Consider the following 13,019-nt stretch of genomic DNA (forward strand, 5'->3'; position numbering starts at 1 on the left):
AAGGTAGTCAAATGCTTTGATGGTCTGAAAAGACAAGTCCTAATATTAACTCTTAGTGTAAGTATTTTTATTCCACTTTGTTAGAATGTACCTACATTAGTCTAAATCAAATCCTGTGGAGGAGGTGGAAATAGCAATAGTTTGGACTTATTCAAGATTTATTTTTTTTTTTTTTAAGTCAAATAGTAAAATACTGTATAAAGGACTTTGGTTAGGCACGATACAGGTTGGGCAAGCCTACCTGGTTCCTTTTCTGTGTAGTCACTTGTAATGAATGAAAGCTTACCAAAAGTCTTTGAATACTGCTGAAAACACAAAACTTGCAGTGTCAACCTATTTCCACACTTATTTTCCTAAGCATAACTGTCCCTTTGTGATAACTGTTTCCAATATGAGCTTGGAAAGAAACAAAAGATTCATCAGAATGGCATCTGTGGTATTACTACTGATTGTTCCTGAGATGCTGCCGTATTCTAATAAAATCTTCTTAGTGTCCATCTGACTCTTCCTTCTCTCCTGCTCTTTAAAGCTGAATTTCCAAAGGTGTATATCTGTGGTCTCTGGACAATGAATGCCATCATTTGCAGATTGTTATTTGTAGAGATACGTGAAATATCTTCAGAATTTGTTACGTTGACTTTGCAAGTTCATATAGTGAACTTGAGTGTCTATCTTATATTTTCTCAGACCCTAATGACTTTGTTCAAAAATCTTTGCAGTGTGGATGAAAAAAAAATCATGCCTTGTGCTGGTTTTGGTTTAGGTCACAGTAGCAGCATAGAGCTGTGTTTTGAATTTGTGCTGGAAACAGTGTTGATAACTCAGGGATGTTTTCCTAATACTGAACAATGCTTGCACAGAACCAGGGCCTTTTCTGCTTCTCACCCCACCAGGAAGTGAGCTGAGAGGGAACACAGCCAGGACAGGAGACCCCAGCTGACCCCAGGGATATCCTATACCATATGGCACTAGGCTTAGTTTATAAAAATTAGGGAAGAAAGGAGGGAATGTTCAGAGTTATGGTGTTTGTTTTCCCAAGTCACCCTTATACGTGATGGATACCTCCTCTCCTGGGGATGGCTGAACCCCTACCTGCCCATGGGAACTGGTGAATGAATTCCTTGTATTGCACTGCTGCAGTGGAAGGCTTTTTCCTTCCCTAATAAACTGCCTTTATCTGAACCCATGAGTTTTCTCAGTTTTACCCTTCTGGTTCTCTCCCCCATCCCTCTGTGGGAGAGTGAGTGAGCGGCTGTGTGGGGCTTGGCTGTCAGTTTGGCTCAAACCATATGCCCTGAAGTACAATTAGAAATAAAAATTGGTTGGGTTAAAAGCCTGTGTTTGTTTTAAGTAAAGATCATAAGAGAATGTTCAGAGATGACCAGAAATGTGCTTGTTTACAAGTTCATTAGAATCATACCACCTTTTCAGTAAACCCCTTTTCTTGAAGGGTGGGAAGTGAAGAAGAACACAGAGTGCTCTGTTCTGTCTAGATTTGAGTGAGTCACCTGTTTGATGCCTTTATAGCAATAGTATAACTGCCTGTTAATAGTTTGTAATTTTTTTTTTTTTACTTGACTCAGCCAGGATGAAAACTGCTTTGCAGGAGTAAAACACGCTAGAAGGGTGGTAGAAATGTTGATCTTCAAGAGTGGTTTAATTTCAGAGTAGCTGTAGGTAAATGGAATACTGCATGCAATTAATGTACTTATAATTCAATATCTAATTATGATGCTTAGAGCATGTTGGGTGTTTGTTTGTTTGTTTGTGGGTTTTGTTTGCTTTTTTTCCAAAGCTTTCTCTGAAGTCTGGAAATGGCAAAGCAACATTTTCGGTACAACATAAGGTAGAACATACTAACTGTACCTCTACAAAACTTTGGCAGTGGCTTGTTTTTATAACCCAATAAAATAGAATGCTTTTTTTTTTATCAATTTGTTCTGCTTGCATTGTTGCAAATGACTCCTACTTTTTTACCCCCTCAAAAGTGAGAAACAATTCCTTGTAAATGCTTTTCATTGAGCAAATGGTTAGATCTAAGTTACAACACTTGCTTTAAGCACTTGTCCAAGAATATGCACTGCTAATTTATTCTAACAAAAGTTAATCAATAAACATTAGCTGGGGAATTGGAGAATGCAAGTTATTTCTTTTATTGTGTATCACTAAATAACATTTTTAAGTTTGATCAGCCTACCTTCTGAATTTCAAATTCTGAAAAGCCAGATTTATTATTGTTTTTCTTCCTCAAAGTATTTCACGTCAACATCAGGGTGGTTTTTCTCCTACTGTACCGATATAGAAGATAATAAATTTTATCCAAACTTGCAGGACTTGGTCAATATATGCAAATGTCTTATTTGTATGCGCCAGAATTTGCACGCTCACTTCTGTGAATGTAAAAACCAAACGATGCTATTAGACTTTTGCTCAAGGCTGCAACACCACAAAAGAAACTTTGGAGACTAAACACTTTGCCAAGCTTTTTTCACCCTAATATCTGTAAATCTTGATGTAGAACACATCTATATCCAACTCTGTGCAATATTCAGTGTACTGTTACAATGTGCTTTCATATCAACATCTGTCTGTGCATGAATTCGTCAATGATTTTTTTTTTTTTTTTTTTATCTTAAAAGAGTCAAATGCATTTGCTCCAAATGCAGCACTATCATTCCTCTAAGTTCAGGCCAAGGTGAGAGTTGGGAACTGCGCTGGGAGTGTTTTGGGGTTGAGGTGTTGTCAGAAACTGAAGTGAAAAGCTGTTTTGTAGCCCAGGGCTTCTTTGGGGGAGCCCCTCTGGGAGGCTCCAGTGTCTGACTTGAGAGATCCTCCCCCAAAATCGTTACCTGTGTTCAAGAACCTTGGCATGACCTAGCAGCTTTTTGAAGTGTTTCTTACATAGTTGTTTCTTATACTAGTCTCTGAAATACTTGTTGTTCCTGTCAGCAGCCAACTTGCTGCCCTTTTTTTTTTTTCCTGCCTCTGCAAAATGTGCTCCAGTCAAGACCCCTGATCCTGCACAATAAGCAGGGATTTTACTAACCTGGGTGCCCAGTTACAAAAGTGTCTGTATATCTCACAGAGAAGCAGCCCAGCTCTTTGGAGTGGCTGTTCTCCTCTTCTAGAAGGATTACTGTAATAGCCAGGGATCACTCACTGAATACTAATGCTTCCATTAAGATCAACTACCCTGATTTTGCTCTGCCTATGGAAAAACTGGAAATAATTTGATTTCTGGGTAGTTGTCACACAACCCCCTAGTAGCTGATCAGGGAGAGGATTTCACTGTATGATGTGACCTTAGAGCATACTTGAAATGGTCACCTGAACTTTCCTGATATGCAGAGGAATAAGATTTTTGCTTCAGAAGGGCATGGAGACACTGACAGTTTGGGTAGGGATGGTAGTTCTGTTTTATGCAGCTGATCTTTACCCTAATGTTCTCCTGACATCCTTGTCCAGAGTAATAATCAGTAAACACAGCTTGTGGTGATTTTTTTTTTTTTTTCCCCTCCATGGTGTGTATAATTTTACTTCAAGTTCAGTGACCTTATTACCAACTTGTAAGCCTGAAGTCACTAACAGAGAACTTTAAGGGAAGGTAAATAAACCACTAGGCATAATGCAACTTTTGGACAACAGTTACGATAGCTTTGAAGTACTATGAAAGCTTTTTGATGTTGCAAATTCAATTTATTTATTTATTTATTTTCCTTCCTGAAGAAACACATTTTTTTCTGTATGTTGCTGTCTTGTTAACTATTTGAATGGCTTAGTAGTCAATGCTGTGCAAACCAAAGCTAAAATCTGGCTTGGAAAATAGATTCCTGGGGATGTGTAGCCAAAATAAAGAAACTTCATACAAAACTTTGGGACTTATGCCTGCAGACTGGAGGTATCTCTTGCTTTAATATAGCTCCTCCCTTGCATTGCCTGCTATTGTTACCTTTCATCTCACTGAAAATGGCCCAGGTGGTCCTTAAGAGACATGCAACAACGTCTTGCCCATAACTTGATAATAAATAGCAGTAACTGCAAGATGCCAGTTTTGTTTCCATTTTCAATATCTGAAATAGTGTTTTGAGAATTAAGTCTTGACTTCTGTTTTTTGGACTCGAAAGAGTTATCAAAGAACAGCAAAAAACCCCAAACCACCTTTAAACCATGCTACATGTAATATTTCCATTTTCTAATGCAGTAGTATAAATGGAAGTTATTGGTTTTTTACCTCTTCCTCTAAGAGTATGACGGTGATAAATAAGTAATATTCTCTTAGTTTTGCAGATGACATGGTTAATACAGCTATTAATCAGGGAAATAGGGGGAATCATAGTCCCAGATTGCAAGTATCTTTTCTACAATAGCAGAAATGAGACAAACAAATCATCTTTAGAAGATTAGAGGTAAAAGATAATTTCTTTTTGGGGAAAAAAACACCTTGGTGAAATTCCTGGTCAATTCCTGAATAAACAGCAGTTTGAGATATCTGACAATAATTGTATCCTCCAAATGCTTTGCACAGTGAAGGAACAAGCTGTACCAGAGAAACAGCTTTTCTGAGGACTTCAGTGTCTAGACCTGCCTAGGAGTTTGGTTAGGATCAGGGAAAATGGATTATCAACCTGATGCTGCATTTCTCTGCCTGGTTCAATAAATACTTGAGGAATTCTTCACATCTGTTTTCTCCTATTTTTTTTTCTTTCAATTAGATTGGGAAGCTTGGCTTAAATAACAATATTCCTTGCATGGTGTGTGTGTTTTGTGAAGGAGAAGAGGGAAGTAAAGGGCGTGATTTGGTTGTACAGCACAAGGCACAAAGGCAAGGTTTCGTGCTGTGATGCAGGACCAGTTAAACCAGTCGTTCTTAAGAGATAGATTACTTTTATTTTGGTGGTTGAGTGCTTTAAGAGCTTGCAGGTCAAGCAAAAGGCAGTTAGCAGGTAGGGTGCCATTTCTTATTTTTATTTTTGATCATGATTGAGCTGTGTTTCCTAAGACAAAAACCTCAGGGAATCTCAAGCTGTGGTTTAACATGTCGTGTGCTGCTGTAGCACAGTCCTGAGGAGAGGGATTAAAGGATGCTTCAGATAGGGCAGGGCAAGGGCAATGCCTCAGGAAAGACTTTTAGCAGGAAAGATTCCCTTGCTTTAATGGTCCTCTTGGCAAAACCAAGGTGTTCTTGGCTGTCTTGTAGCTGTCATCGGAGAGATATATTATTCTTTTTTCTCCCGTGTGCTTGAATGTGAGACCTCAGTATTTGGGCAATAAAATGCTGATTCAATCTTTGTTCTTTAACTATGTGTGTGGTTCTTCTGGAAACTATGTGTGGAATTCTGTGATGTAAGGGGTGGTATCAGGAGAAACAGCACACTGCTAAAATGCAATCAGCCTCCATGCAGCTGAAATCGTCTTGTAGAAATGAACACCACCCTTTAAGCTTGTGAACCATCCTCCTTGCTGAATAAGCACTTCTGCTTTCTCCCCTCCGTCTCTCTCTGAATTACAGCTGGCTGTAATTTGATAGTCACCTGGGGAAAGGGGATACATGTCGGGATGTTTCTTCTTCTGTGCAATAATCACAGGCTACAGCTTGCAGTGTATTGCGTGTCTGACTGCTCTGGAAGGAGGGAAAACTTGCTTCTTCAGGGAAACAGATGTCATTTGGTATACAGGATGTTTGTGATAAAGCAAAGAAATACTGCACTCCAGGGGAATTTGCCTTTTTTTTTTTTTTTTCTTTCTATTTTAGGATATGGATATTTCTAGCAAAAACAATTCTGCCTACAGTATGGGAACAGAAATGATGGCAAGAACATAACTCTCTTGACTTTAATAAAAAGTATATTCAGTAAAAAGAAACAAAACAATAGGGGGGTAAAGGTAAAATAGAAGCTTGCAGAATGGTGATGTGGAGACTTAAAAAGAAAGCATTTGGATATAAACTCTGTTAACAGTAGTGTTACTGTGCAAGTACCATAGAGGATGATGCCAATAAAGTGGATTTTCTGCTATGGATGGGCACAGTTCATAGAATTTTAATTTTTTTTTTTTTTTTTTGCTACTTGTATATCCAAATTTAATTAGTGACAACGAAATGCATTTTAGCTTCCAGCTGCTTTCTGCAGCACCCATTTACAACAAAGAGAAACCACCCCTGTTTTTCATCCAGCATCGTTTGTTTGTCAGTAAAATAGTCCCTGTACTCAGCTTCACAGCACCATAGGCAAGGATATCACAGAGGTATCTCAGCATGAGGCACTTTCAATCTGCCTGTTTTATTACGGAAAAGATACTTTATTTGGGTTAGCAGTGAAAGGAAAACAACAATTGAAAATGTATAAAAGAGCATGAAAGGATGGAGAGGCTCATAGTAGTTGAGGACACATTTATGATTTTAATGATATTTTATGGTGGGCTCCTGAATACGCATCAACAGGTCATAAATAATCCAGAGAGGGGATTGGCACAGGCTCTGAAATGCTTCCAGTATCCCAGCCCAATTTCAAGCTGTGACAAATAAGCATAAATACTGCAGGCAGCATTTTGCTCATCTCTCTAGCATTCAATCACTTATAAAACAGACTTAGAAGAAACAATGCTGTGAAACCTGACCACTGGAAAGAATGAAAAAAGGGGAAAATATCATTTTAATAGATATTTTAAAATTTTGTGGAATGCTTGATTGAGAATACCTTTTTTTTTTTTTTTTCCAATCCACAATTCTAAATGTATGGAAAATATCAGTTATGGAAATAATAGCCCAGTTTTCCACCCACTGAAGAAACTTTGTAAGCATCAGTAACTTCACAGTGACCCCTTCCACTTACTGAGGTCTGCTGGCTGTGTGAGGATGTTTCAAAATAAGTGACTGTGAATTTCCCTTAGAAAGGTGCCATTTCAGACAGGACTTAACTAGGAAATAAAACTCTCTTGACTCCTGGATAAAATTTCTAGTCATGATCAGGAATGAAGAAGACCTCTAATAGGAAATAGTCAGTCCCTGTTGTGCTAAGGCTTTGTTGGGGTCAGTTAAAACTGAGCACAAATATTCTGACTGCCTGATGTAACAGAGGGATTTGACTGTGGTTTTTGTATCCAGTGGAAAAGCTCTGGCTACTGGTTACACTGGCCAAGTATTTGTTTTAATGGACTTCTAGAGAGGGTTTTGTCATAATCTGGTTGTTACTGAAGCGACAGTTCAAGACCTCTTTGGAAGTCTCACAGATCAGCTGAGGTCTTTACTAGTGGCTGAAGGCAAGGATTCTTCAGTGGTCAGTTCTGTGACTCAGAAAGTTTTGGAAGCTGGAACTTCCTAAATATTTTCAGATTCACTATCCAAATGAAAGGTGTTCATTGATACTTTCAGATAAATAATGTAAATATACTGGTGCACATATAATATTTGAACACTTTACATTATGGTGTTGAAAGCTGCAATTCCAAAATGACGTAGTAGATTGCTGAGCATCCTTCTTTCTGATGACTTTATCGGTCAGGTTTGTGCTGTTAAGAAGCTTCAAATCTTCAGTTTTTATTTTAGGTTAATGAGTTACTGGTCAGTCACTGAAAACTTGAAGCATGAAGTTTCTGGGAGACACCACTATAGCTGGCTCTGTGAATGCTTATTCCTGTTTACAAGGGTGGTGAATGACTGACATCCACCTTTCCTGGAGCTCTGTAAGAAACTAGGGATGAGGAGAGAAGGGTCAGTGCAAGGGCCAAGGTAATCGATGCTTAAGGAGAGAGAGCACTCTATAAATGTAGTTTAAACAAGTCCATAGTGTATGCCAGAAGACAGAGCACTTAACAACCATGAAACACATAATCATATAAACCTTTTTCATCATTAAATGGCTGAATTCACCCTGTTGGTTTTTGTGCTGAACCTCATCTCTAGATGTTGCAGGAACAGGCTAATACTTCAGTGTACTCTTCACTTGTGTGTTCCTGACCACATCTGGTGTGCCAGCCTGGTTCTGAAGTGTCTGTAGAAAACTGAACAGACCAGAGGAGGCTTTCACTTTGTTTCTCGTAGAGTGGGCTCTGCACACAGGAAGGTGCTTTCTGTGAACTTCATGAACTCCTTTTAACTTGTGTGAATGTGTATGCACGCACTTGCATGAACGCATGCTCAGCTATGGGCTTAATAAGAAGCTGGGGTTTTTAGTTATGAGAAACCTGATCTTTCCAATGTCTTGGATGTCTAGATGGGAAATCTATCATGCAGGAAAGTATCTGCTTCGATGCCAGGAATTAAATCACACTGCCTTCATAAAATCACAGGAGAGAGGAGTTTGATGGAGTGCAATCCATTTTTCAAATCAAGGCACGGTCACTTGGCTACAGTCAGAGTCTGAAAGAGCAGCTGCTGCTGCTTTGTGTGTCAGCTGTGAAAGGGGCTGGCATCATTAATTCTGTAACCAAATAAATGCAGATATTTGCAAGAGCTTTTGTGGTTTTCTCCTTAAAAAATCCTAAGGTCACACAACTTCTTGAGGGTTGATTGCTAGCAATGTTTCTTATTCGTTTAAGGACCAAGTTTCACTCCTTGCAGGCAGTGCCCGTTCTGAAGATGGGGAAAACCCTGCCATTGCATAACACCCATTTCAACAACCGTGTGTTGATTTTTTTTAAAAACATTTATATTATTCTCCCCTCCCCCCCAACTTGGGCACAAGCAGGATTTTAGGAGGGCAAATGGAGATAGATGCTTTTCTAAGTTTGCCTGAACTCTGTATTTTCAGTGAAATATGAATTTTTAAACCTGTGGAAGAATAAGCAGCTGTGTAAAATGGAGGAAGATGGGAGTTAACTGTGTTTGAAGGTGTTGATTGAAAAATAAAACAAGCCAAAGCAATTCAAGGTCAACAAACAACACTTCACTTTCTCTTTTTCTTTTCTTTTCTTCTTTTTGTTTCCTGAAGAGTTATGTCTTTCTGACCTTAAATCTTCAGCTCTCAGCTTCCTCAAATTCAGATTGTGACTTCAGCTGTTGAACAGTGTGGCTCACATTTATTTCTTGTGCTGGTATGAAGTCAGGCTATTTGTTACTCTTTGTGAGAAAGGCTGAGCAGCAATTTTATGAGCTTTGGTTAATGCCGGCTTAAATCAGTATTTTGGGGCTGTCATTTACAGAGTAGGCCCCCATGAAATGACAGAGTAAGCCCAAAGTTGTTGTGTTTGTTGTAATTCTGATTAAGTTATAGGATTTATAGTTAGCCAAGAAAGTACAACAGATGTTTTCATATATATGGGTGGTTAGGTTTGCTCAAAATTTTGCTGTTCATCGATTTTTATGCACAATATAATAGCTTTAATGGATTTTAGGTTGAATTACAATGGCAGAGGTATTTTTGGTGCAAATTAAAAAAGATGCCTGTAGATCACTAATACTGTTGCATGGGTATAACCCATGCTGAAATATCACTTATGAATAAGTAAAGCCAGACCTTTAAAACTTTATGGTTCTTCTCTTGGTACTGCAAGATCCTAAACATGGAGAATTCAATGCCTCAGCTTTTTGGAGACAAAAAAGGTCTTTAAACTTTCAAATTCAATATAAATACAGAAATTTTTATTTGTCCTCTGCCTCCTGATCTGACAAGGTCTCTTTTGAAAGTTTCTTAAAGTATTTATCTCTCCATTGGACCCGTTTGTGCATATGAAATGATGACACTGGCAAGTCCCCACTGGTGAGAACCTAGTAATTGCCACTTCATGTTGGTAGAGCTCATTTTTCCCATGCTTGGTGACTGCAGGCTAATTTACATGAATAAAATTTTGTTTTCAACTCTATGTACAAGTGCAGTGAGCTGCAGTCTTGGCCCTCAGCAAAAAGCATCACTGAGTGACTGTGGAGATGTGCCTGTTTTGTCTTTACTGTGATGGAATTTAGATTCTGAGATCTTGTATGGATTTCACATAGGCACACATGTGTTTACAGTGTATTTTTTTCTTTGTGTTTAGAGAAGTTAATCACCTCTTTCTGGCACTCACTGCTATAGCTTCAATGATAATTATTTAAATAAAATATTTTAGTCCTCTTTCACTAATATAACAATCTACCCCGAAACTTAATAAAAGTTTAAATAAGTGATTATTTATATTAATTTAATATAATTCTTAAATGTAGTTATGTAGTGGGGGAGGTCTCATCACCACTGGTGTTCTTCCACTGCAAGTGACACTTCCATTATCAAAGATATTTATTACAAAGCCATATCTAATGCTGCTGTTATCGGCTGTGTTAAGGACCTTTTCCCATGACTCTTCATGCAATGAATTCTTTGTCAACAAACCTATTGCTGAGTTCTTCATCCATCTACCTAGAAGGATAAAGCAATGGGAGAGCTTTGGAAAGGCTTCCTGCACTCTGTTGAACGCCTTAGCACAAAAGACAAGGTTAATAGAGGGAGAATTAAAGCCTGGTGCATACCCTGGACTGGCTCTACTAGCTCAGATTTAAAACACTTCTCTACTCAGCAGAAGGCTTTTCCATGAGCAGAAGTGAACTGGGCACAATACCTAAAGATTTTGGTTTAACTCTGCACTGAGCAGCAGTTTGTATGGGTATTTGTTGCTTTGGATACGAGGAATAATAAACAGAGCTTCTAACCTTGAGCACAAGGTAACTCTCACACTGGGGTAGGAAATGTTGCATATTCTTGTTTATCTTGCTTTCTTATGTCAGTTCCCTTCTCCTTCTTGTCTCCCAAGTCCCCTTATTTGTTTAGATTTCCTTTTGATTTTTTTTCTTCCCTTTTACCCTCTGGTGCTCCAATGAAAATGCACAGCCCTTTCTTAAAAGACTGGTGAGACGGAGGAAGATTTGCAATCACAGTAGTGAAAAGATCACACAATCCATTATGAATGATAGTATATTTACCAGGAAATGTGATTTATTATAGAAAATGGACTAGTTACCAAGCCTCTTGGCATAAGCTGCACCCTGTTCATGAGAAGGACCAAAATGTAAATTTGTGGCAAGGTAGCAGTGGTTACCCATTTTGACTTGGCATTTGCACCAAAATGGTTTGGTTTCTATCTAAGCCAGATCTGGAACTACCAGAAACAAAGTTCTGTGAGGATGAAGGAGTAATGCTGTAAAACAAGAGAAAGGTAAGTCAAAAAATTTCATCTTTATGTATTTGAACCTCCTTAAAGTGTTTTAAAAATGCTGCGCTCTCACCTTTTTTAACTTTTCATGTTTGGCATGCACTAAGCAATGCTGGAACACTACCATTAAAAACTCTTTTGCCTCACTAAAAAAAATAAGATGTTCTTCTACTCTATTTTATTATTACAAAGCTCCAGTTATAAACTATCTGAATTCTGCGCTTCGGGAGAATTTTACCCCTTTTGTGAGGAGAGGAGGAATTTTTATTCTTGAGATCTTGCCAAGAACCTTCACTCTTCCAATATTTGCCAAAAGTTTTCAAGTCTCACCTTGTTATATTGACTACAGTTCTGAGATAGTCAAAAAAGCTCAGCCTGTAAGCAATTAGTGAGGCCACCACTGCCTTGCTCTTTCCCATCTGTTGATTGTTCTCCAAGAGTCACCTGTACAATTTTCACTGACTCTGACATGTTTAATTTGCTTTGTGGATTACGTGTGACAAGAAACATCTTGCTCACTGCACAGGAAAGAGCCTGTGGTGCTTGTGTGCTGCATGTGGTGTTAATCTCAGCCAACAGACACCCCTGGAAGTCTGTGCAGGACTAAAAAGGGAAAAAAAAAAAAAGAAGATAAACTGGGGGGAAAATACACCTGTATAATGAAATGTTTTTGGAGAAGCTTTCACGAGACAGACAGTAAGATGAAGTGGTATTTTGTTTTGGTGTATTCAGTCACTGGGTTTTGCATGTGAAAGCCCCTGTCTGATACCTCTGCAGCCTGTGAGGCACCAATAAATTATGAGCAAAGCTCCCACTTGGTTTTGGACGCAGTGAAAAACTTAGAGAGCCTTGTCATGGGATGAATATGTGTCTCAAACATCACAGATCATGAGTGTGTCTTCAAATCTCTTTTGTGGGCTTTTTGTGTCTCTAGAATAGGTTGAGAGCTCTGGTGTTCCTCCTCCACCTGGCTGGGGATTTTCAAGTCTGTGTGTGTGTGTGTAAAATCTGGATTTGGAGAGGCTGATGTAAATGGGTAGATAGTAAAATGGTGTCAGATTGACATTTGAGCCAAGTGGTCCCTTCCCTATGGGTATGGTGACACACTGCTTGTACGGATATGAACCTAGTGGGGTTTGGATTGAAACCATTTGTCTCTTCAAAGATTTGTGTGCTGGTTCTTTTCAACATCACTGTCTGGTTAGGCATGTTCAGTCTCCCCTCACTGTGAGCAGGAATCCACTGACCTTTTCCATATTACTACATATCCTTTTTCTTGTAAGAAGATGTACAGATGTCTGTTCAATGCTTTCAGTGTAATACGGTGAAAGTTGATAAAAAAAAACCTTTCTGAGGGGATTAAAAAGATTTGGTTTAGTATATTAATTTCACGATTTTATTGAGTAATCACATTTCAAGGATAGAAAGAATAGTTATTTCATTTACGGAAATACATTTATGAAGGTTGAATAACAACATAAATTGTAAGACTGAAGATCAATTTATACCTCTGTTGTACTCTTTGATTCATAATTAGTTCACTGGAAGATCTGAAAGAATTATGGGGTAACGTGCAGGGCAGGATGAAGTTGATGAATGAAATAAACCTATATGAAATGTTCTGAGATGAAGAACCAGAACCTTCCACTTGAAGCAGAAGGTTTAAAGTCTTTTGTCTTAAATTTTGTCTTTTAAATGAAGTTGGTGTGTTTACAGTGTTTGGATACTGGTTGCAAAAATAACTCAAATTTGGTCTTTTCCTTACAAATTTGTCTTTGGGTTACATTTTTTCCTTTTGAGAAGGAATGATGGTTTAAAATTTGTTTAGGGAGACAATTCAACTGGCATTTCTATACCTTAAGCTTTTAAGAAAAATACTTGGCATTGCCAAAGGACTTGCA

Source organism: Myiozetetes cayanensis, unplaced genomic scaffold (genome assembly GCF_022539395.1).
Source record: "Myiozetetes cayanensis isolate MyiCay16 unplaced genomic scaffold, myiCay2020 scf5-8, whole genome shotgun sequence".
In the NCBI taxonomy this organism is placed as follows: Eukaryota; Metazoa; Chordata; class Aves; order Passeriformes; family Tyrannidae; genus Myiozetetes; species Myiozetetes cayanensis.